General features: G+C 38.8%; 1 long non-coding RNA gene across 2 annotated transcripts in view; it reads right to left on the reverse strand.

The window, feature by feature from the left end:
• Positions 1-25,392, reverse strand: part of LOC130584857 (uncharacterized) — a 111,469-nt gene that overhangs the window by 48,493 nt on the left and 37,584 nt on the right. The gene's annotated exons all lie outside the window — the stretch shown is intronic.

Below are 25,392 nucleotides of genomic sequence, written 5' to 3' on the forward strand. Positions count from 1 at the left end.
AAAAACAAAATCAAGGAAATTATTGCCCTCTATAAGCCAGAGCAGATAATTTGAACCAAACCTCACCAAGCCTTCTTGCAGGGCTTCTCCTTGCTCATTCTCTACATCACGACATTTCTGAGTTCTGCTAATTCAAATATTAGGCTCATTTTMATATTATCTATTACACTAGACCTTACTGATTGTCTAAAATGTGAGTAGCTTTCTAAACATATACCTGGCAAACCTGATCCTCAGTAAAAACAAACAAACTACTTCATAAATAAGAGAAGCCCTTAAAAGCAGGTTTTTTGTGGAAAGGGGGTTTAACTCCTCTTCTTGGATTATCCTCTTTGGTCTTTGAGTTGCATTATTGTTCTTGCATATCTATTTTAAAGGCATATTAATAATATAAATGATTACAAATACAGGAACATCTAGCTTCTGCATTTTTCACAGTGTATATTTGCTTTTGCACAATGGAAATTTATAACAATAGCCACMTCTGACTGTTGTTGCTTCTTGCATGATTTCTGTGATGCACTAATAAAAGACACTGCAAGTTCAGTCCYCTGGAATGAAAATTCCAGTTACCATAATGCTGACCACAGGAAATTACCTATTGGACAACYCTGCCCAGAATCCTTAGTCAGAAATGGGACAAATTTCAGTTTGTGGAGAGAAACAGACAGCCTAGTGCATCATTAGCASCAGTGCTTGAAAACTGTCCTCCGTTAGAAGGGATGAAAGATGGAAAACTGCAGCTCCTGCATGAAGGAAATATGCAGCAGATTTCCAGACCTGTATCTGAACATGGCTTGGGGTTTTATTCCCTTGGAAAATAAAGAGATCAAATTGTTTAAGGTAACATTCCCAAGTAACTGATAGGATTATCTTAATAATTTGGTTAAATAAGTAAACAACAAGAAAAAAAATCCATGTTCAGTGAAAGCAGCGCAGAGCTGCAGGATGGGAACTGCTCAGAAGCAGCACTGAGGCACTGTGGTCAGAGTCCAACTTGCACACCCTTTTATTCAGATGCTCTTCTCTTTCTGTGGGTCCATAATACGCTTTTATATCATGGCTAGTATGCATCAGAGAAGAAATACCACATTTATTAGGCTTATGACAGTATAAACACCATTAGAGGGGATTCTGGTATGACAACCCTCATTTTACACTTCTCCATTTCTAACTTTCTTCGTCAATGCTCGCTCTCATCCACTTAGCACTTCCATTTATTGTCTCAAGGCCAGATTTTCAGTACTTTCTGTTCATCTCCAGCCCTCTCTCTGCAGCTTTATATGACAACCAACCTAACTYGCCTGCTGTCATTTTGGGTACTTTACTGGGCAAAGTCCACATTCAGTTRCTTTAAATGTTTCTTGAGTATCTGTGCTTTCGTGATCTCCAGACTTTAGTTTACATTYTCTAAAATTTGATTTTTGCCCCAAGTCCAGTATTTTTAGAATATAACCTTTATATAAAACAAATGTTCCAGTACATGCAGAAGATTAAAGGAATGAAAGAGGTACTCGGCTGTCCTTTAATTTTACATGTGTTTAATGTTATCTTGGAGAAATGTACCTATTTTCATTTTGAATCTAATCTACAAGCTATGTTGGATGATTGTGMAAAGAGTCAGCATGAGAGCTGCTTAAAGAAATAAAATGGAGCCAGGAACAAGCACAGGATGTWCAGTGGCAAAATCCACTGGATAATGTTTGCTTACTCTGTTGGTACTTTTGACTTTATTTATCATATCCAGAGGACTGGAWTCCAGAGGCAATCAGGCTGGTGGTTTTTGTCTGGCCTCTTACACACAGAAAGCAGCTAGACATTTCCRATCTGGGTTCAGCTACCCAACTCTTCTTCTGGGCTTGGGAATGGAGATGAAAGCTGGCTGTTTAAATTAGCCTGGCTATAGAGATGATCTGGAGCTGTGAATTAATTGATTTGAAAACCAAGAGGGACAGCTCCYGCATAATAGAGGCCATGGAATTTCACTCGGTAATTACAGTTAAGTTCAGCTCCAAATCCAATAGAAATCAAAGGTGACCATATAAGGCCCATCTCTAATCAAAAGTGGCTCTTTTCCCTAACCACTAAATGCAAAATATTCCATGTTTCTTTCTATTTCAAAAAGCCATTTGGGTCTAAATTGAACCTGAGTGAAAAATCTTTATTCCTTCACGGACAGGAACAAATTTTCCACTGCCGCATGAAAAGACTAGAACAATGAAAGTATTGGGAAGGGAAGCAGTGTGGAGGGGAGGAAAGCTCTGCCTTTTTGGCAGTACTCACAGAACATTAGTTAGGGTAGGTGGAGTCCTGCTGGGTCTAACCAACTGCTCTGATCCCCTGCAACATTTCACTGGCCCCCAGCTTTACATCCCAGGACATGGAGAAAACACTTATATATACATGCATTTTAAAAGRCACAAAACTCTAGAGAGTGTATCCAAAGCAGATCAATTGCCTTTGCAGTATTCTCAAAACAAAATGTTCCACCAGCAGATCTGATAAGAAGAGCCAAAAAATGGAAAACACTTGCTACCAATTTATTGCAGTCACCCATAAACTATCACTAGAACATTATGTATTGGGGTTCAAGCCAGAAAGCTATTAAAGCGGACTGCACTAGAGTCTTTCCACTATGCTACTGAAGCATTAATAAGTCTTTAGAGAATCGTGTTTATGTTGAAAGAATAATCTTATAATCAAATTTTCACACACACAAAAAATGCAGCTCTTTCTAGAACTGCTGTGTGCCTTTGCTCTCTCCCCCACACTGGCTGGTGTCTCCACAAATACCATCATTTTCTGTGTTTCTGTCTGGCCCAAAMCCTGACGTACATACTTTGTGTTCCAAGCTGGACAAATTTCAAGATARATGGTGCTAATTGACAGTGTTAATGGGCGCAGGATGTACCACATCCTTTCCCCTGTTGTCTCTGTCTAAGTGTCTCTCACACTCCTTAGAGCCATTCTTTGCACAAGATCAAAAAGAGTTAAAAGACAACATTTTTACTTAAACACCCAAATGATAAGCATCCAGTGATATTTTGTGGGGCTGTGTTTCCATCCCTGTTAAAAACCTCTAATAAACCAGAAACCTCCTTTCCCATTTCAGAGACAGAACAATTGACAGCTAAATGATTATTAACCCAGTGGTTTACTGTTTTTACCTCAAGAAYTGACGTTTTCCTTTGAAAAGGCATATGCTTTCTTTTCAGTCATTTTCCTCTGATAGCATTCAGATGTAAACGACATAACAGAGAAGGCCAGTGGAATTAAAGCAGCTCCTATATCCCTGGAAACTCCTTAAAACAGTACAACTTGAGTTTAAATGTACTAAGCCATCACTCCAGAAAGACTTAAGTTTCTACTTGAATTAAGTAAGAGAAAGACCTAAAATTCCAAGAAGAGAAACCAAGTCCCCTGTATGAATTAGTTCGTAATATCCTAAGCATCTAGTTCAGTTAAGAGCTGAAAACTGTGGTATTTATTGCCATCATCATCAGCACCATGATCATGAGATAACCCTTCAACTAATAATCCCACCTGGAGTCCTAGGGAGTCCAGGCCAGGGAACAGTATATGTTATGACAGATTTATGATAATATAACAACTTTCCTGATTTGCCTTTTCAATTCCTGGAATATTCTTAAGGTTTGAGAGGTGACTGGTAAAGCCCCCCTGGCTGCCAACCAGCCTGTAGGCTGTTCTAGCTGGTCAGGGAGAATTCTTGGCAATAGAATACCATTGTAATGGCAGTAAATACAAATTTTACTATTTTCTGAACTTGTTGACTAAATGTCCTTAAAGTGGATCAGACAGCACTAATGCACTTGACAGCAAACAGCACAATTTGAAAAAATTTAGTAAAAGTTTGCAACTCTATCTGGTGTCAACGGAAATTGTAGAAACTTCGTATCTTTCTTTGACTTGGCCCTTCAGAATAAACAGCACTGTGGGTCAAATGTATCCCTTAAGTAACTTCACTTGATCCCAYGTGTTTTTTACTGCTTGATTAATGGTTGTGGGATGTGTTGTTTGCTCAGGCAGCACATTCATGTGTGGAGCTTTTCTACTTGCTTGTGTAATTAGTTACATTTCAATCAAACTTACAACAAAAATAATAAGAAATCATTTTTACCTTCACTACTGCACAGGACGCCAGAGAGTGATTTTGCAGYAGATAAACAGGCCACGTCTACAACTAAATCTCTCTCTAGGGTTTGCCTCTTTGCAGCAGGGCTCAGGTTCTGCTGTCTTCATTCAGCTCAAGAGGACCTTTTTGATTTTTCAAAGAATACAGAGACGTGCCAACACAACAACGTGCCAGTGAGACATTTTAGGTGAAACCCTCAGCATGATGCTTAAAAACCCTCACCATGCCAGGAAGGGCAATGAAAATACTTCATCACAAAAATCAACACCCGACCAAGGCTTGGGAAGTGCTCAGGTCTCTGGAGGAGATTTCTTCTATGACCTCTGCAGCAAGTGAGTTATTGCAATTTCTGCTGCAGCCCCATTAGTCCACAGGCTTGTAAAAAGTTGTCCACTGCTTCACTGAAAGGTTTACATTAAGCCAGGAGTCTGGTGCCCAGGAGAAATGTCCTAGATGTTTTCTATGCTTAAAAGGCAAGATGTGCCTAATATGATTTTTCTGTAAAGAGCAACTGAAGTGTGGTATTAATAAAAAATAAACTATGTTAACTTATGTTAAATCCTCCTCTCTTCTCCAAAAATACACAGCTGAAAAAACCCTACCCCAGCAGTACTAATGCACAAGCAAGTCCTCTCCATCTGCCAAATATGTAGGTCATTTCAACGAGTGACAGAGACAAAGAGGCCTGATTTTAATTCATGAAATATTCCTGCTAATAGCAAAGTTATTGAGACATCTGTTAAAAGCTGACCCGTTATAATGGAGGGATATCCAAAATGACTGAAATTTCTATTTAAATTAATGCTACAGTATATTATTGGGCATTTTAAAGAGGCACTGCTATTAACAAAAACATTATATAAATTAGAAACAGACCTACAATAATCCTCCAGATAAAATCTGGTCCTGTCTTCTGACACCAYGGTATGAGCTTTTATTTGTGTGTGCACTGTGTGTATATAATAATATAGCGAACATGTAGACAAAAGAAAATAAGAAAATCTTAAGAGCCATGGCATCCCAGTTTAAAGTTTGGCAGAGAACAGTTGGCAGACATTAGGAAAAAAAAAAAGAAAAAAGAAAAAAAAAAGTAAATATGTTTCATGGCCTGTATATAATTGAACATTCTTCAAATTCCTGTAATGGAAATGTCAATACCATGGAAATCCTTGAAATGTGGACACAGACAGATAAATGTGACTGGAGCCGAACAGCCCCACCCAGAATGAACAGCAAGACCTTCAGACAAAGAAAATCTATGTAACAAAAAACCACCCACTCAGTAACAGTAACTAAACTAAGTTTTTGCCTTTGGGGTAGTGGTAAGAGAGCAGAGGTGGAAGATGGGGAGGAAAGCTGTCTGGAGAACTCCCCTTGCAGAACCAAGGCATGCACGGGATCTCGATCCATCAGCACTCAGAGAATGGGAGCTGAGCACCAGGAAACACCCCCTGACCCCACATGCAGGGCTGGGCCCTGGCTCACCACACAACAGCTCTGGGGTTGATGGATTCAAGGAAACAGGACCATGATGGGCTTCCTTCTCTTTGGGATGTGTGAGAGGATGCACCACACACAGGGAGAGCACCTCAGTCCTGGAGGCTGAACCAGGAGCTCATTCAGCTCCTTCTCTTCTTCCTGCTGGCTCAMTCCCAAAGCCCAGTGTTAGAAAGGGGAGACCAGATTTTCCCAGGTCACAGAGAGATGAGCTAGAATGAGGGGCACAGGTCCCAGGTCCTCACTACAATTCCTAAGGAAACTCTCAGGAGAGCATCTCAGTCCCAAACCAAAGTGAACAAGCACCAGCCTTGCTTCTCTTTCTCACCCATATCCCAGTTTCCTCATGCTCCATGCCCACACAGGTRGATGCTGTAGGCCTTTCTGCAGTTGCTATGGATGCCTTGTGGATTGATGAAATACTGAAGTGTAGAGCAGAAAGTATGTAAATAATCAGATATAAGTGAGGAACGAATCCTCAAAAAGATGCTGAAACATATTGAATCACAGGACACAATGCAAACTGAAAAAAAGGCTTACTGCTCGACCATTTATATACATTTWAGATTTAATTCAAGGTCTCCTTTTTCTGAATCTAAAAAAACATTGGTAGCGGATAAAATTTTTCATTAAAAAGGCCACTTTGTTTCCAAGAGAGAAAATGCAACGGTGTAACTTTTTWAAAAAGTGTGGGTCAGCCAAGGTAAAACCAACACCTATGAAAAAAAATACTGTGAAGAAAATGCAAAGTCTAATATATGCTCCTCCACTATTACAAGATACCGTGCATCCCCCCACAACATCCACTTAAGTCATAGCATAAAGCCACTTGATGTACCACCCATGTGAAATCTATTCCTTCTTTGTGAAATTAGTTAGACAGAGGTCTGCTTTTACTGTTTCTCCTGAGATGCTCTATGGATGTACAGTTTTACAAGCATGTCTTTATTTTTTCCTTCCATGATCAATATTTTACCACTTTTCTTATTGCTTTTTCCTTCTTCTACTGCTGTGTGAGACATCAATGTAAAATATATAAAACAAGGAGGCAAACTGTCTCTGCTGAAGGTCTACCACACATACAAAACACACAGATTCTTCTCTTCAGCACTACACACACACCTAACAGCAAAATGGAAAAGTGATGATTTTAAGCTGCCAGTCTCCTCTTGGCARTGAAATGTTCAGTCTTGACTTCACCACTCCCTAAACTTTAAATACTTCTCTGTGCAATTCTAGTAACTTCTTAACKGTATTTTTGAATGGATTACGAGAACACCTTAAAAAAGCAAATTACCAGCAAACAGTGCCTAGATAGGTTATATTCTACTTTGCTAAGATCAAGGGATATTTTTGTATTATTTCATTCCTCTGCCTACGTTTATGCTCTTCTGGCAGAGGCAGTGGCTTCAAGAAAAAATTCTTAAAATCCCTACTTAACTAGGATCAAATRAATGTCACCAAAGAAGCCTAACTGTGCCTTTGCTTGCAGTCATTATRAAAAGAAAATGGAGTAAGAGTCAGATCTGCTCAGAAGCATGTAAATGTCCATCATTACTCAGTAATACTTTCCATCCTTWCAGCCTCATTCAGGACTTTACTTGACAGACCTTTCTCTAAGACCAAACAAACTTCAAACAAACAAAAAGTACAATCCTACTGTGTATTTCAGGTAGGACAGGACAGTGGATGCACACTACAGAAACTGAACTTTGGCTAAAATTCCCTATCAGAGAACTGCACTGCCACCTTCTCAGCCAAAAGAACACCAACAAGCAGAATGATACTTAATAAGAAGATTATTAACATCATCAAAAACCTCTTGGAAAGAAACATCTTTCAGTTGAAAAAAAATAAAAAAAAGAAGCAATTTCTTTGCAGGTTTTCATACTTGATGCAGTTAAAAGTTACAGAATTGAAACATGCTAGTRGGAGAAACCATTATCCTATTGTCAGTGCATGAGCCCTTCAAAGCTTGTGTAACAGAAAGATTCACAGCTTGTCCATGAACTCAACAGATCCCAGTCCTGTGAGCAGATCTGTCTCCTCACACCCTGCACTCTGCTGAATTCACTGCAGTTCTCTATGGACTGCCCTCAAGGAATTTATATAAGCTAAAGGGCTTAGTTATTTTCTCTCTCTTTTAGTAGGTACTCCTAACTTAGTGTTGGAAGACACAAATGTCCCTATTCACTGCAATCTTGCTTTTTAAAGAACATTGACTCTGCCCCTCATGGGCAGCACAGTAGAAGCTGTGATTCTCTATCATGTTTTAAAATAGTCATTTTATGAAACTTTTTTTGCTTTAATGCTGAAAGCATTGCTTCAGCATTTTCTAGACCAGAGCAGAATTCTTTTCTTGTTGCAAAAGACTTTGCTGTCTTACTGAGAATTAGGTTGTAGATGGCTGGTCCTCATCATAAGGCAGCTGACCATTTTTCCGTGGATTTCCGCCAGATCTAACTTCTTCAGCATGCATTCATTTTAGAGGGATATAGTGGAACAAATCAGAGATCAAGTTTACTGATTTAGTCTTTAAACAATAYAGTTGAAATCTCAATTCCTTTTTGGCTTCTTGAAAATAAAAGCCTTGGGATGCAAGGGGAAGATGGAGAAAATCAAGCACTTGCACTTTACATTCCCATTTTGTCTCGCACCTTGAAGGATAATGGCAACACAGAGACCAGGGGCCTCCAGTAACCTTCATCCTGCTGTGACTTTTGCACTCACAGCTTGCAAAATCTTTCTGATTTCCAGTATTTTCATTTCATAAAAGATACTAGGAAGGTAAGTTTCAGTCTCCCCTCTTCTTTCCCAGACATAAGGTGCTTCAAAGAACAATGCCTGACCATATCCTGAACTTGCCCTCTAGGTGTCACCTGGGCAGGAAATTACTGTTCTCAATCTCGGTCTGCTCCCTTTTACTCTAAGTTCACAGTGTATTTTCACTCCAGAAGGGGTATGCTTGAAAAGGATTCTGTAAAGGTACCAAACAGACCTCTGAAGTTCATATCTTTGTAGAAATTAAAACTTTTCTGAAGTTGTGTTTGAATGTATAAACACAGAAACCTCACTTCAAAGCAGACAAGACTTAAGATGTTTTTTCTTCCCCGAGAGTGAGAGAACTGTAAAATAAAATTTCCTGAGTGGCTGTGATGGATCTCTCCACAATGGTTTGGCACATGTGGTATGTACTAATAGATGTCACAAAAGGATGATCAATGCTCCCGAGCACCAGCCATAGGCTGTGGAACACAAGGTTCACCCACAGGCTCTGCACAAACGCTGCGACTTTTGGCAAGTGGCAACCTCACCACGCCTTAACTCCTCATCAAACAAATGAAAACAACAGCTCTGTTTCTCTGTCGGTGTTGCACAGCCAGCCACGCTAAAATTCTGTCAGTAAATATGAGGGTAAGAGGGGTATCACTCGCTGTTACTGAAGACTGAACAGTTATTTGTTTTCAGCCTGGCTGGTAGGGCTTTCCATGCTGAAAGSCAAGGGTGGTTTAGGATTAAATTTATGGTGTATTGGACAAATGCTATAGGATACATCCACAGAAAACACTTTTTTTTCATCTGTGCCTCTCCCTCACTTTTAGAGAACTGCAGTGAAGAGAATACTACAGTTTCAGTGCCACAAAAGTTGTGAGACCTTTGAATATAACACTAGTCATAAAAAAAGCATTTAAACAGTTTCTGGAAGTAGAAAACGCTTTTAGGGAAAGGAATGCAAAGAGAAAACACAGGATGCTGGAAGACAGTATGAAGAAAGACAGATTGAAAAGATTTAACCTGAAAAATTCCTTAATTTATTTTTTATTTGCATTTTGAGCTCTAATATTCMACCAAAAYCTTCCAGAAGTTTCAMATAGTACCTTAARATCWCTGGACTACAGTYTGTTAGCCTGAATTAGAAGCTTTTGTCCTTTCCACTTGTTTTCCAACACCACTACTATCTCATATACCTTACAAAAACGCTACCGAATCCATGAAGTGGGGTTTAATTTACACAGAAAAAAAATATTTMTTTTCTCTGGACATCAGACATTCCTATTTCCAAACTCTTGACCAAAATTTGAAGTCAGACCTTAATGTGGGCTTAATGTAGACTTAAAGCTAAGCTGGTTTTGGTTAAAAGCAAGTACAATGAAATGTAAGAAATAAGAAAAAGTTACATGAGAGAAACCACTGGGGGTTGGATTGTGTTGGATATTTGTTCATGTTTATTAAACATTTCCCAAGAAAGAAAACATTTTTACCACTGAATGACTTCCACAGRAACCCACTAAAGAACATTCCAACTAGTCCAAGAAACTGCAATTTGTCAAAGAGGAAAGAAAGCAAATGTGTTCACAGGTTCAATCAAACTCTCTTTTCTCTTTTCCAGGCAASACAAGTAGCTCAAACACATATGAAGAGAAGGGATGCATATGGGCCAGCACAGAAACCTCACATTTCAATTACAATTCATTTTCAAAAAAGGCTTYGGGTACTTCTGATCCCAAGACAAATCAAGCCTGAAAAAAAAAAAAAAAAATGCAGAGGGCATTATTTCCTAGCGGATGATCCACTACTGAAAATGGATTGTAAGAACTACAGGCATGATTTAATCTGGTATTGAAATACTGAGCTGACATTTGAAAAAGACAAAATAAATGTGTACAAATGGAGAACAATTCTAGAGTAAAGCTTTTGTGAGAGAAAATTTAAGGAGGTTCAAGGTATTTTTCATATAGGATAGGCAGATATAAGTGAATAAGAACCAAGGAGAAAACCCTTTCAAATGCAAACAKCAAATACCTTGCACATAATTTTGTTCTTCTGGGATGACTGAAAAATCCTCCATTTGCTAAAGTGGTAACTGGGCTTTCTATCTCAGCTGACCAATGTCATGCCATCCTCAATTTATCTGTCACACAGAAACCAGTTTCCAGTAAAGAACTACTACAAAAATACTGTACTGAGTACTGTGGTTGTAAAATTCTGAGGATGCCAGCAAACTCAAAGATTGACAAGGCTGTGATCAACACTGGCAAAGCAAGTTGGAAGACAAAGTTCAGCTCCTGTCCCAAATATAACTCTGCAGCAAAAAAAAAATATTAACTAACCACAAGGAGAAGTTTCAAGTCTTTTGATCTGGAGTCATCATTTTGTATTTAATTCTGGTTTATGTAATGCCCTCTTCCCTCCACACCCCAATTTTAAATTTATTTTTTTTACTCTGGAAAATTTGGTTTAAGTATAGTTATCTGTTATTCTTGCTGATCAATACCATCTGTGGCAAAAGACTAGGGAGTTATACTGGACAGATTAGACAGATTAAAATTATACTGGACAGATTAAAATTACCAAGAAATCAAATGCAACACACAGTTCTGTTGACTGGTCTGGATTAACTCCCAAAATTGGCTGATGGAAAGATGTGAAAATCTTTCCAAAAAGTTAAAACCTGTAGCTAATAAAAGTGGCCGTAATATGAAAAATTAGGTCCTTCTCCCTTTAAATCACAACCCATAGAGTCACTGAAGTAAATCCCTTAATCTCTTTTTAAGTAGCTATTTTATCCCAACTTCCTCTGTGGTTTATACCCTCAAAGCATCTGCACCACAACTCAAGAACAGCCTAGACAAGGAGCTTCAAGCTCCTCTTCTTCAAAAAGCATTTAAAAGAATTTTTCTTAAAATTAAAAAATAAAAATCTCACAAAAACCCACCACCAAAACCAAAGACAAAAGCCTGAACACCACAACAAAATAAAATAAATCTCAACAAAAAAATGACCAAACCACAAGAACCATTAATGTGAATTTGGCCTTCCTGATCCTTTAACCCCTTGTCCAACACCATGCATCAAAAAGAAACATTCACAACTCTAAATGACACATTATATATTCACTGAGACATGAATACGATTAAAACACTATATATAGATCGTTAATCTGTTTTCACCCTTGTAACCAATTTGTGGACAAGAAAAGCAGAACAACAATTTCAAGGCCTCAAGTTTATATCCATGGGCAGGTTTGCTGCTTTTTTTTTTTTTTTTTTTTTTTTTTTTTTTTTTTTTGCCACAGTATTCAATAAAGCACTGGGCAGATCTAAGATCTGTCAGGATTCAGTGCATGGCAGACTAATTAACTTGCTCAGGATTTCTAGCAAGCCAAGGGTGGACTGAGATGCAGACCCAGAAATCTACACCTCTTAATCTCTTGCTGAAACCGAGCAACTGATGAAAAACCTTAGTGAAACATTTCAGAAGGAAGATTCATTAACAAGTTTTAAACGATACCATTGTTTCTCAAGGAAAGCCAGAGAGGTGTATTTCAGATGTTGGACCATGCCTTCCTCAAACAACAGCAATTCCACACAGTCATAAATCCATGCCTTACTCATTAAACAATAGCATAARAGGTGCTGGATTATGAAGGTGAAAGTGGCTGCTTACACAGGTCTCAGTTTAATGGTGACACAAACTCCGCCAGAAGGCAGAATGTCATCACCTACACACTACAGATGGGAAATTCCAGGCAGAAAAGTTGGGTAGCAYATCTCAGACCACAGAATAAATCCTTTAGGTACCCAGGAGAGCAGACCCTCACCCTCAGACTGACATTCACATCATGCCTCTCAAACTGCACACTCCACCTGTCTCCATTTGATGGTCAAAACAAAGGTCACTCCTATATTTTGGCTTTTATGAAGAATAACACTGCAGATGTTGGCAGCTTGTGAGATCTCAATGATGCCACCAGCTCAGCAAAGGAAACACCAGAGGAGCAGTGAAGGTTACAGACCGAGGTGTAGGCTCACCAGATTTTAAGGAACATGCCAGAGGCAGATGGTTATATAGTTATGAAAGGAGAGCATTGTAAACTAAAACCACATTCTACAAACTCCTTCCTTGTTTAGACATATGCACCCTGACTATTTRCTAAACACATCTCACATCTTTACATTTCATCATCTGCATCGGATCTGAAATATTTTGGTTTTGCTTAAATAAAAATAAACAGGAATCTTCACACCTGGTGCTCACATTTAAAGTCACAACACAGACAAAGAGCCACTCACGAACTGGGAAAGGGACACTCGATATTTGAATTATGGGTTCCCATAACATTTCGTTCCTTTGGTTAATGCATTTCTTGAACTCCTCTGTCCTAAGTGCACAGGATATATCAGCATATCAACACTTTCATGACAGCCCAAATCACCCACTTTCCATTGCAGCAGATTGACGTGTCATGGAGAGTGTGATTAGGAGGTCATCAGAGTACACAAAGCACCAGATTAAAGCTCAAAACCAAGACATATTTGCTCCTTGGGTTATTAAAAAAAAGATCAGCAGAGGAAAAAAAGCCCTGTTGTAATTGAAAAATATGAGGCTTAATATATTGTTGAAAACCCTTCTGTGCAAGGCTGTTTGGGATTTTTTTAAGCCAACAGTATGTTATCTTTTGATAGTGAAAATATGCATTTATTATAATGTGGCTTCTACTTAGGCTGGCATCAGGTTGACAGGCCAGCACCACTTGTTGCTGCACTAAACCCYTAAAAAAGAAAGAAAGGGAGGGTAGGGATGGGAGAGGAGGAGAGTGGGATGTAAGCAGGAGGATGAATGTGTTCCTAAGTCTGAGGTCCTTTTGATTYTGCCTGTAGATCACACTGCTGATTATGTTACAAAAACAGAAGATAATTCTTTGGATCGCCGTATTTCTCTCAACTCTAGCCCACTACGATCCAGCGTCTGCTTTTTTAATASAGGAATCTGAGTCTGCCAGTTTGCTATCCTTTCTGAGAAAAATCCATCAGAAAGAAGGGAAGCAGGCAAGCTATCATCATATCCCACTGATGTCCAGGAAATGCCAGCCTAGCAGCTGTCACAACAAAGGAACTTCAAAGTCACAGCAAAAAAACTAACAATTGCCCTTACTAACASTGTATCATTAATGAAAAACTTTGTAAGAACCAGAATCAGCTTTAGAAGGAAAATGAACTTGAAAAAAAAAACCCACAAAAAAGGGGTAGGCAGAGAGGTATTTGGATGTTGATTTTCTTCCCCCCTTTTTAAAGGAGAGCCAACCGCCTACATTCTCCGTAACAACCTTGATTAAATTCTTCAACAAAGTTATCATTCATACCACCTCTAACCTTATGTCTTCTTATTGAAAATTTTCAAGGAAAAATGCTTCCATCACGTCCTTGGTGCAAGAACTCAAGGATGTGCCTTTCTCATGAGCTCAGAAAATCTTAAAACCCCTCGTCTCCTTGGAGGAAGTAAACAGATGCCTGCCAAACACTTAGGTTTACATAACATTTCTTCCCCCTTATTTATTGAAAAAAAAAGTCTTTTTAGAAAGCGCTTCATATTTTGAGAACGCTCAATGCYTTCTTTCCTTTTTTTAGTATTTTTGGCAAAGTATGTTTTTGATTATTTAGAGATACTCTCTATTCTAAATTGCATCTGACTCACATAACCTCCATACTTTAGAAACCACAATAAAAGTGCCATATATTAGCTACAAATGAATAGGGAGTGAGTCAGTGAATAGTTAAGGACATTCCATGAAAATGCATGAACTGCATATTAACTTTTCAGAAAAATACTCTATTTCAATTTTAGAATTAACAGTATAGATTAACTGGAACAAAGAAAATACTGGGGTTTTTTTTAAATCTCAGATGCAATGTGTTTTATTTTCCTTATGTGTCTTTGTCTACTGTACAAAGAAACCTGTAGTGAAGTGACAGAAACAATGGTGTTTTCAGAGAAAGAATAGTCACAACTTGTACATATYAAAGGATTTCTGTAACTATGGGTGGGTTTTTTTAACTCTTTCGCTGGAAATACCTCATTTTTTGGCCTTTGCAAGTCCATCTTACAATATCAACTTACAGAAATTACTTTAGGGAAATTGCATGTTTTCCTCCAGSTACTGAGTTCAAGTGTGCTTAAGTTCAGTGCTTTGAATATTAAAAAAAAAGAGAGAAAAAAAAATACTTCTACTTGCCAAGGCTTGTATCCTCACCAATGTCTTAATACTGGATATAAGAAGAAGTTCATTAAATACTAACAGAAGTTTTCCATGCACCATCATGCTTGCCGTTCCACACTGGGGAGTCATGCCCCCTCCGCATGCATCCCAGATCCAGTAAGCATGGTATAAATAACGACATAAAAATCCTAAGTAGGGGACATGAGACAAACAGAATTCTTACAGCACACAATTATGGCTATAAAGAGAGTCATAATAACTCCCATTCTATCAAACCCACAGCTACTGYCTGAAAAACAAGTTTTTTCAAGATCAAAATCTGACAGAGGTAAACCATTTACTACAGATGAACCAAAGACAAAGGTTCTCCATTCCAATGTAAAAGCAACAAAAGCTGCTTGGACCAATTAGAGCAAGAAGACTGAACATGATGTGGACACATATCCAGGATAGGGCCTTTGCTATCCTGACAGACATAATTCACTTCCAGAAAAACCACTAACCACAGAGGTGCTGAGCATGCTGGAGCACAAAGCTACGGAAAAATAACAACAAAACCCCTCTGTGGTAAGGAAGGAAATGCTCAGTGGGCCCAGGTGTACTAAATCCAAAGGCATGCAACATTCTTTGCTACYGCCTTTCTTGACTTAGGCTGCACTAAGTGTTTGGATGAAGAATGCAGGTTGAGTCCCAATTAAATTATCCAACCACWTCTTAGCTATCCCCCTGGAATAGACAAGTAGGCAGTCAGGGACACCCCAAAGATAAGATAACAATATTGATTAGTTATCAATCTCACCCTGCAACATGGGGACTGAAGAGAACAGGCCCTTTTAGCCAGTATTCTGCAGTCACAAATTAAGGTCATGCAGAGCTTTGGGGACAGACCATGCTTTGACCCCAAAGTCCGTGTTGGTGGAATCTCACCTTTTTCCACCCTGTTCATCTGTCACTACCACATAGGGCGAGTTCAGGGTTCAAAAGACATCTATACCTTTGGCTCATGACAATATTAAGCGATCCTCTCTGTTAAATGACAGCTTGGGACAGCAGCTCTTTCAGCCCAGTAACTAAATAAAGAACCCCTGGGCAGGCTACTAGTAACAAATCTTAAATCAGCAGCTGTTTTCTAAACACAGTAAAATATGGATTTCCTCAAATGAGATGGGTTTGGGGGATCCTAAACCCCTTCCCATTTCATCCCCACAGGAGAAAAAAAAAAGGTGTTCACCCACTCAGCCACTGCAAATCTTTCCACTTCTTCTCCAGTGGAGATGTACCCTCCCTGATATCTCTGCCAATAAAATGAGGAGGAGGAGCGAAACTTAATGAGATACAAAAATATAACTGGATTCCTTTTTGTATCATTTGCTGGTTTTATTTTTGGACTGTTTACCCACTGAGGTGACATGATCTGTAGCAACACAGCATAACCCCAAAACCCAGCATCCCTCTCGGCAACACTCGCTGTGGTGCATCCAGGCTGAAGTTAAACAACGGCTGATGGTGCAGGAGCAGATCATCCACACTCAGAAAATGAAACAACTGACGAGAGAATAAATAATTCTTATTCTTGAGGTTTTAGATTGTAGGTGGCCACATGTGCCAGGTGGCTGAAAAAGGAAAGGCTCTTTCCAAGAGTATGACTGGGGCAGACAGTCCAGCATTTTCAGTTGGGAAGAGATCAGTTCTAGTGAGCCTAAGGAAAATAGCAACTGCTTTCTATCATGTAACTTTTACAAAGACATTTTTCAATAGCAGAAGGACTAAATAGGTCACAGCAAAACCTCACGTGCTGTCAGCAAAGATTGCAGTGGTTTTGCTGAACTAATCTCTTCTGTAATTGAAAATGGCCCATCCCTKCAGCCTTCCCTTGACAGCCTTCCTCTCTGGTCTCTGTCTTACTAAAAAGTCTCTCATTTTGCCCAGACAGGCACTTTTAAAAAGCAGAACAAGGTGTTTTTATGAAATCAAAACCCCCATCTAGCAAACCAAAGGACATTTCAAAACATATCTGGCTCACCTGGTGCAATTCCCCCTTGTGCTTCCAGCAGGTTAAAGATGATGTGGGATTATGGAAGTTGGGTGTGCTCCCAGCTTTGTACCTGGAGTACTATAAAGAATGGCATTTGGTTTGCTTTCTCCTGTACAAACCATTGAAGTAGGACCTCCTGATATCCAGCCACTCCAGAAATGAAATATTACAGTAACCTAACATCACACAAGCTTAAGGGCCTATCCCCAGATGTTTGCTCAGAGCTGTCCAGTGAATTTAAAGCCACAAACAAAATCCATTCTATACAGAGAAAAACCTTTAACAGAGCTGTTGCTTCCCAGTGAGTTACAGCATGCATGCAACACTGGGAACTGCTCTGAAGTTGGAAGCAAGCACTATTTATACTGCAACAGAGAGCAAGTTTGGTCTTAACAGGAGGGATGCCAGCTTCCCAAGCTGGCATGCAGGATGGTTTTGCACACAGGAAAACAAAAATGAGGAACAGAGGGCAGAGGGGGGAGCAAGAACTGTAGTCCTCTCTCCTTCTGTCTGTATCTATTACGAGTGCAAAACCAGCTGTAAACAGTAAAGACGTCCCTATTAAGCAAAAATACTGTCCCAATTATGCAGTGGTCACGACAGTTTAGTATTTTTAGACTTAAATTAGTCCACTGCAGTTCACTACARCCTCCTAACTAAACTAAACATTTCATATAAATCTGCAGGCTTTATCAGAATGAATAAGTACGTGCTGATGACTTTTGAGTTGCGGGCAAAAAAATCTACAAAAAACAGTTTTTAATGTGATTGCACCAACTTACAGAGATGAAAGAAGAGGATAAAAGGAAAAAGAAAACACCTAACGTGTCATGTTAATCCTTTGCCAGGATATTCCAAAATGCTAYTCTGCATTACATTCCCTTGACTCTTCTGCATATATTCTGTTAGTGACAGCTTGATTCTGCCTACGCTTATCAAATGGATGGGTGCAYGTACAGCCATATGATGGGAAAAGGGCTTCTCCATAAAAACAGCAGCTGAGGGCAGCTTGCTGCCACCAGAATGAACCCCCCGTGCTGCAACTCATGCTGCAGGAGCCCTTGGGAAAGCCCAGTTTGGGATGCAGGTGAACCACCCTGCCCAGAGTTCCACAGCCCCTGCTGAAGCATCACTTGGTGTTGGCAGCTCTTAGGAATTGGTGGCACAGACTGGTGAGATTTGTGTGTGCTCACGTGCGTGATCTCTGGGCTGTGTGAGACTGTGGGCTTTTTACCACCCTCATGAAGAATACGCTCCAGGACTTCAGCTCATGCAAGTCTCAGGAAGTTTTTTATGATTCATGCTGAAATTTTTCCTTGCTGAGTTTTACCCCTTTGAATATCTTAAAATAATTCCTTTTTTGTCTTAATATTTTACACCCTTCAAATACTTGTAGATTGTTATCATATGTCTTAGTCATCATTTAGTCCAAACTGTACATATTAAAATCTTGTAATCTTTGCTCATATTTCAATCTCTTCAGCCTCTTAACTTCTGTTGCTCTTCTCTGAATTCTCCACTGAATTCTTGACAAGTTTTTGGCAACAGAGTGGCCAGAATAATAGTGTCATGGACACCTTACGGCTGTACAGAGATGAAGAGGGAAACTTGTGCAACACCAAAATGACATTAGCTCTTCCCCAAAAAACAACAAATATGTTTAATCTGTTGTTCAGGATCACTTATTTTTAGTGGCTGCATTGTGAAATACTCTGAAATACAAGTACAGATATTGACCTAAAAATATTAACTCGGAGACAAGAGTTTAGTCTTGAGTGTTTAATTAGTCTTCCTGTCATCTGTGAGGAAGGTGACATGGAACAGTATTTACCTGCAATATTGAAGGGCAAATGGCTAAAGGGAASTCTCAAAAGACAGGACCCATAGAAAAGGAACCACACAGAAACAAAGAATCTGAACAGTTTCCTCACCACAAACCAAATTAGGGAGCAAATTACAACCAAGAGGAACAGAGACAAAGCAACATTTATAAAAGGAAATATTTTAAAGTAGATACAACTCTTCCAAACTCTGGAAAACTCTAGCATACAAAATCTCTACAAAAAAAAAGACAAAGCATGGTAGCTTTCTGAGTTGTATATTTGGACTGTAGAAATATTCTTCAGGTAAATCTGATCAGGCATGGGACTAAGATGCATATAATCTAACTATTATCTYCCTAAAAGTTAGATATCTAACTGAAGCCACCATAATCATCTCCAGAGAGCCATTAATCCTATCCTAAAACTGTAATATATTTAGGATGAATGGCTCTCCAGAGGCTTTTCTCCTCCTCTCCACTGATAACAGAGAGACTAAATAGCTGTCTCAACTGCATTTTCCTTGAAGATRACTAAAGTAACCTGTACCCAAACACCATTTATAGCAGCTGGTCTCTAAAGSAATTTATGTAAGCAATCAGGCTGTGCAGGTACTCCAAACATTATCTTCCCTGGAATTTTCCAATTATTTGTTATTAAAACCAAAGCAAGCAAGCAGCCAGCCAATAAATAAAAAGGAAAAATTTACAAATTCATATTCACATGTCCTTCCAACTTTCCAAGTACTAAATCAAAGACTGCTGAATATCTGCTTGCGTGGAAGATTTCCTTCACACAAGTCTCTGAACACTGGTAGCAACATGACAGGTTCAAGACGACAGAAATCTGTCATTGCCCTTTGAGGAAGGGTTCAAATCTCTGAAGTGGCTATTAAATTACTAAAGTTTGGGAAAGAGCATTCAACCCTCATCTGGTTAACAACAGTCTGAAATAGAAAATGAGCATGAACAAAGTTACTCAATAGAGAAGACTTACACAAAGCTGGGACAGAAAGTGGGCAAAAAWGTTTAATTTTAGAGGACAATTATAGGAAACCATATGGTTGCAATGGCACTGATCTGCAAAACTTCCAAAAACTTCCARAAGATTATGTCTGAGGAAAAGTGAGAGAAGTGTGAGTCTATTAAGACACAGCTGACATGAGAAAACACAAACACTTGCCACAAGGAATGTGCAAGCTAAGAGAAAAGAAATAATTTTTAGAAAGAAGGAAGGGTTTAAAAAGAAAATGGAAAYCAGGAATATAAGAAAAGAAATATAATATGTTGATTATAGAAATCACTTTTGAGTCTGTAAATTCAGATTATAATGGAATTAAGTGGCTTTTAAGTGAGGTCAGAATACTCTGCTAAACATTCTAATTCAAGGAGGCAACATAGTAAAAAAGGTACAACAAAGAGACCATTATTAATTTTCAAAAAATCTGCAGAAATCCACCTGAAGGATATCAAGGCTCAAAAGTGACTACAACTTTCTAAAAGCAAGGCTGAAGGAATCTGTGTTCCTCATTGTCCTCAGAGCAGAGGCTGGGATCAGCCAAGGACACAAAGACTTAGAGAAAACTGCATCACACGTGGATACAAATCACACCTCTAAGGAGAGATTTTACTTATTAGACCATGGGAAATGTGGTTAAGGACAAGAGGACATTCACCTCACACAAAAGGAGGAAAATGCCTGGGAAAATAGCTAACCTACTGGAAGGTCTTTTAAAAAGGACTAAAAAGGGCAGGTGGGGAAAAAAAATCTAACAGCTAAGTATAAACAACAATTTGTAATCAAATATATTAATATTATTATTAATAATATTAATAAAAATGTAATATCTTAATAATAAAAGCAGAGGCTATCMTAATAAAGAGGAAARAAAGAGAATAGTAGGGTTTTAACATCACTCAAGTATGAGCTTTTTACTGCTACCAAGATGGGAAAAAAATCCTGAAGAGAACAGGGTATCAGAATACACAAGTATAAAAAATACACAAACATGCAGAGACAAAATCATAATGGTTCAGCACACAAAATTAATGCCAAGAATAACAAGAACCCATTCTATTATCACATTTAGGTAGATGAGGAGAATGTGGCTCTGTTAATCAATGTAGAGGAAGTTCAACTGACAGATGATGTGAGTAGGCTGAAATGCTTAACACCTTTTTTGTACCACCATTCATTCAAATTTTCAAGTGGAGAGACATGGATAATTCACTTAATACTCATGAAGAGAGGTATGGTCTTACTGCAGAAGAAATGGCTAACAAATTAGAGAGTACTGCGCTAAGTTAAATATTTTTCAAATCATTTGTATACGAATTCATCCTGGTCTCCTTAAAGAATTGTCTGAAGCAGACCTTGAAACTTTGTAGAAGGCAAGAAAAGACTCAAAGAATAAATCTAGCACCTATCATGCTCAGGGAGAAGAAAATGAAAAAAAAAAAAGAAAAAAGAGGAATTCCAGACCACAGAATTTAAGCATAATTCCCAGAAAAACTAGTGAACAATGCACCAAACCAGCTTTTAAGCACCTAAGTATAAACAGTGAGTAGCACTCAACACTAATTTAAGACCAAATCATGCTAAAACAACCCAATTTCCTTCTCAACAGAAAAAGAAACCTTGTAGAAAGCAAATGCCATGTACCTTGACTTTATTTTGGCCTTTAACATCTTCTATATTTTTATATGCATGATAGGAACAAAACAAGCATATCCATGGTATCACACAGATGCAAATCTATTTTAGGTAAGGGAATCCATGCAGTAATTATCAAAATACAAAAAATGCATCAATTGGGTTTCTGCCCTGAGTTTTGTTCTGTTTGCCTTTTTTATTAATAATCTAGATGATGGAATAGAAAACATTTTTATTAAACCTGCAGACAAATGAACCTAGGAGAGCTGAATAAAATTCAAAATTACCTTGGCAAATAAAAGAAATCTCAAGAGGCAATGGATGAGATCCAACAGGACTACAGGTAATGTACCTGGGCAGAAATTATTAATGACACAAACACAAGATGGTGATAAATGAGCAGGCAGCAGTTTTTYAGAAAAGGATCTAGAGCTCCTATGAATTATAAGCTTGATGTAAATTAGCAATATTTGACAAACAASGAGTCAATCATCTTTTTAAGGTTTGTAAAAAGAGAGATGTAGCTCCAAGGACAGGGAAAGTAATCTTTCAGCTCTATTCAATTTGGGCAAATTTCAGGATGTAAGCAGACAAATTATGGGCAACTCTTTTAAAGCAGATGTGAAGCATCCACAAAAAAAAAAATCCCCCTATCTTAGAGACTAACAGAAAGTTTTTACAATAGAATCCAGTTCCTGCTAGACCTTTCCACTAACCTGATACCTGCAACAAGTCACACCAAAGTAGCAGCAGGAAATTAAAAAAAAAATGTGGTCATCTGCTCACTATCTGGGAAAGAAAAAATATTAAAAGGTATGAAATACTATGAAAGCAGCACCAAACGCAGTGTGCTGRAAATCAATTGCACCAGGGCACAGTATTTTGGGTTTTTAACAAAAACTTGATGAGTTTGTTAAAAACACATTCATCAAGACTGTATTAAGAAAGCAGGAAATCTAATAACTGGGTTTCAACATCATTTACTTTCAGTATCTTCAAACTCTTCCAAAAGCAATGAAGTTTCTTGGTACCAACATGTTGGTAATGCAATCTCCCAGTTCTGTGATGAACCCCAAGTGTGCACAGGTCTGTAGGGTTCCTTCTTTCCCTTCCAAACAGACCTCTCCACCCTGTCACCTTCCCATCCTTCTAATGCAGATTCTATTTACAGTTATTTAACAAATCACTGTCCACACCCTTCTGTCATGGCTAATCCCATGGCACTGCTCCCTACTTCATTCCCTCCCTGATTTCCTCACCCCCTCAAAACCTCCTCCTCTTACCCCTATCCCACTCCATCTTCACTTCCCCAATGTCACCTTGGGTGTCCTCCCTGCCTTGAGGAGAAGGTGCAGATCCTGACAGGGTCAGCATTTTGGCAGCAGCTGCWGGGGTGAGGCAGGCTGGGTTACCACCACCGACAGAACCAAGTTACCACTTGCCACATTACTTGCCTGAAGCACTTTTGGGATGTTGGGGCAAATACCTGAGGAAGAATGTTTATCATGTGGTCAGATAAGAATCTCRGCAGCAGGGCTGGGAGCTTCCAGCTGCTTGAGTGGCTCAAGTACTTCAATGGATTGCTCCAAACTCTGACAAATACCATAAAAGACTGCAGAGAAATGATTTCCCAAGTCAGGCTTCATGGTTTTTGCCTGCCTAGAAGACAGGCACCTCAGCTGTCCCAACGTGTAAGACTTCACAAAGCAGTTCGTGTTACCTGGCTGTCACTCCAGACAAAATGCCTGCTGGCARATCTCCCTGAGCTCAGGACTTCACTGGGAGGCATGAAACCCTGCAGATCCTGCTAAGCACCAAGGTATCAGATTCCCAGGATCACACACAGAAAACACAGCTGGCCAGCAGGGTGGTCTGATGCAYCTTGAATATGGAGACCCAGAGCAGARGAGATGCTGCTGTGCTGCYTTTGCCAACACACAGATTGCACACGGCGTGGCTGAGAAGTGAAACGCAGAGAGTGACCCTATGGGCAGCACCCAAACCTCACAGCGCCCTGCGGAACTGAAAGGCATTCCCATAAAAGAACACAAACACTCTTCCTGTCAGTTAAAATCCACCTACTTGACAGGGAGGTATAAAATGACCATCATGTCTTAAAGAGAGCTAAATACGCAGTACCTACTGCCTCAGGAAACACAGGAAGTTTGCAATTCTTTTTGAATAGCAAACACAGGCATAGGTAAAAAAGGACTTCTTCTACTAATGAGGTGGCAGAACAGTTTGGAGAATGAGAAGAAGATTAAGTTTTAATATTTTTGAAGGAATTGAACCATTACCCAAACCCTCTATTCATTTACTATACACTCAGACTTTTCCCAAATGGAGTAAACACAGGCGAGAGTTAGGAGTAAGCACACATACAAACTATTTTGTATTTTTCTGTGATGAATGCAGCTTACCCCAAAGCCACTAAATTCTTCTAATGACAAGACACACATGTCCATAGGATAACAAAACTGAGATACCAGGAAGCGAATCCACATCACAGTGATTCATGTTTCTGACTCCTGTCTAGCTGCTCACTGCTGTCTGCTTCTACATTAYTTGAAACCTCAAATATCCAAACAGYTTTCCCAATATCCACATAYAAAACTTCAGAAAAATTAAGCCAYTTCCTTTCATGTGTTAATCAACCTGTAGATTGCATAATATCTAGTGCAAAGTAACAGTGAGATGAAGTGCTTATTAAAAAGAAACAAAAAAACTCTTTCATATGGCTGATATGAATATCCATTACTAAGTCAAACAGAACTCAAACTGGTGAAGAACCTACATTGTTCAAAGACTTGGCCAATTTTGCCATGACAGAGTAATGTAGGAACCTCCTCCATGTCTAGATTTTTCCAGACTTGTTCATGAGAAGGCTTTCCTTACCTACCTCAAAAGAGTTTGTTACTTTCAGAAGCTGAGATGACCAAAGCAAGCAAACAACTTGGTTTCTTTAACAGTTCCTGGCTTCCTACAGATATCCATACTTTTTACTTTCATGTAAATATCACACTCTGCAATTACACAACTTTTTAAAACAACATTTTGGGCAGATKTCTAAGCTCATTAGACCTAAGCGCCTTCTGGCCAACTTTTATCTAAAATTGCTCTTCTAAATGCATATACTACTAGAAGTTCTCTGCACCCAACAGCTTCAGCAGGTGCTTCTGGGCATTAAGCACTTAGGTAGAAAARCAGCTACTTATTTTGAAACATAAATATGGAATTGGGGAACTAAGATGAGATAATAAGTTATTTCAATGCTTAAGACAGTTTTAGTACGTATGCTTTCTATGTCCAGATCATATGAAAAAATGTCAGAGCAGTTAGCATATTTGAACAAACACCCTCTCTTTGATGCTAGCAAGGGACTATCTCCAGTGAAGCTTCCAAGGTGATTACTTACTTTCTCTATTGGCCTGATCAAACTRGAACCTACAGATATTTTTAAATTCCATCCTTATATAAAAGGTTTTCACTGTGCAAATCCAACATTGTTTAGCAGGGAGATTTTATCAACTAACTCATAATTATTCATTTATTATGAAATTTAAGAATTAACAGCMTTTTAACCTTATATGTGTACTTAGGAACAAAGTCAAATTAAACAGCTGTAATACAAGTAAGGCTGGCAAACATACTCTAAAAGACTCTTCAGAGCACAATCTCAACATACAATTATTACTCCTATTTTCACACTTTGCATAGGCCTCTTTGAGCGAAAATTAGTTTCTCCCAAGGTAGCTTRTCATTACTATGCTTCCACCATATTTTGCTCTGCCATCACAACCAAACAAACCCATCCCAAAGCCCTTTCTCATCTTTGAACTACCCTGGAGTAGTCAAATACAAGTAAAGCAGAAAGAGAACTTGCAAATACACTTGCTTTTCTTGTAAGAATTCTAGAATCCATTGCACACACACAGAATTTCTAGCTTTGGTACATTTTATATTGGARCTTTCATATATACAAATTGACTGCMACAGAAAGCCATCTTCAGTATCTGTGAGTCCTTCAAAAACTGCGCAGGAAAAAAGCAATATTGCTCTGTCATTAACAGTGCAATAGCTRGCATTATGATATTTCCCTCAAAACAAACAAGCTACTAAAATTTGTTTTGTTTTGGATCCCCAGCACAGAATTAATTGCTCGGGACAGTTTATCTATCTCTTAAGCCAAGCCTGCATGGGGACACTGAGAATGTTAAGGCGAATCAACTGAAGGCTT

The sequence above is a fragment of the Malurus melanocephalus genome, unplaced genomic scaffold, assembly GCF_030028575.1.
Source record: "Malurus melanocephalus ecotype Western Australia unplaced genomic scaffold, MMel_1.1 scaffold_784, whole genome shotgun sequence".
Lineage (NCBI taxonomy): Eukaryota > Metazoa > Chordata > Aves > Passeriformes > Maluridae > Malurus > Malurus melanocephalus.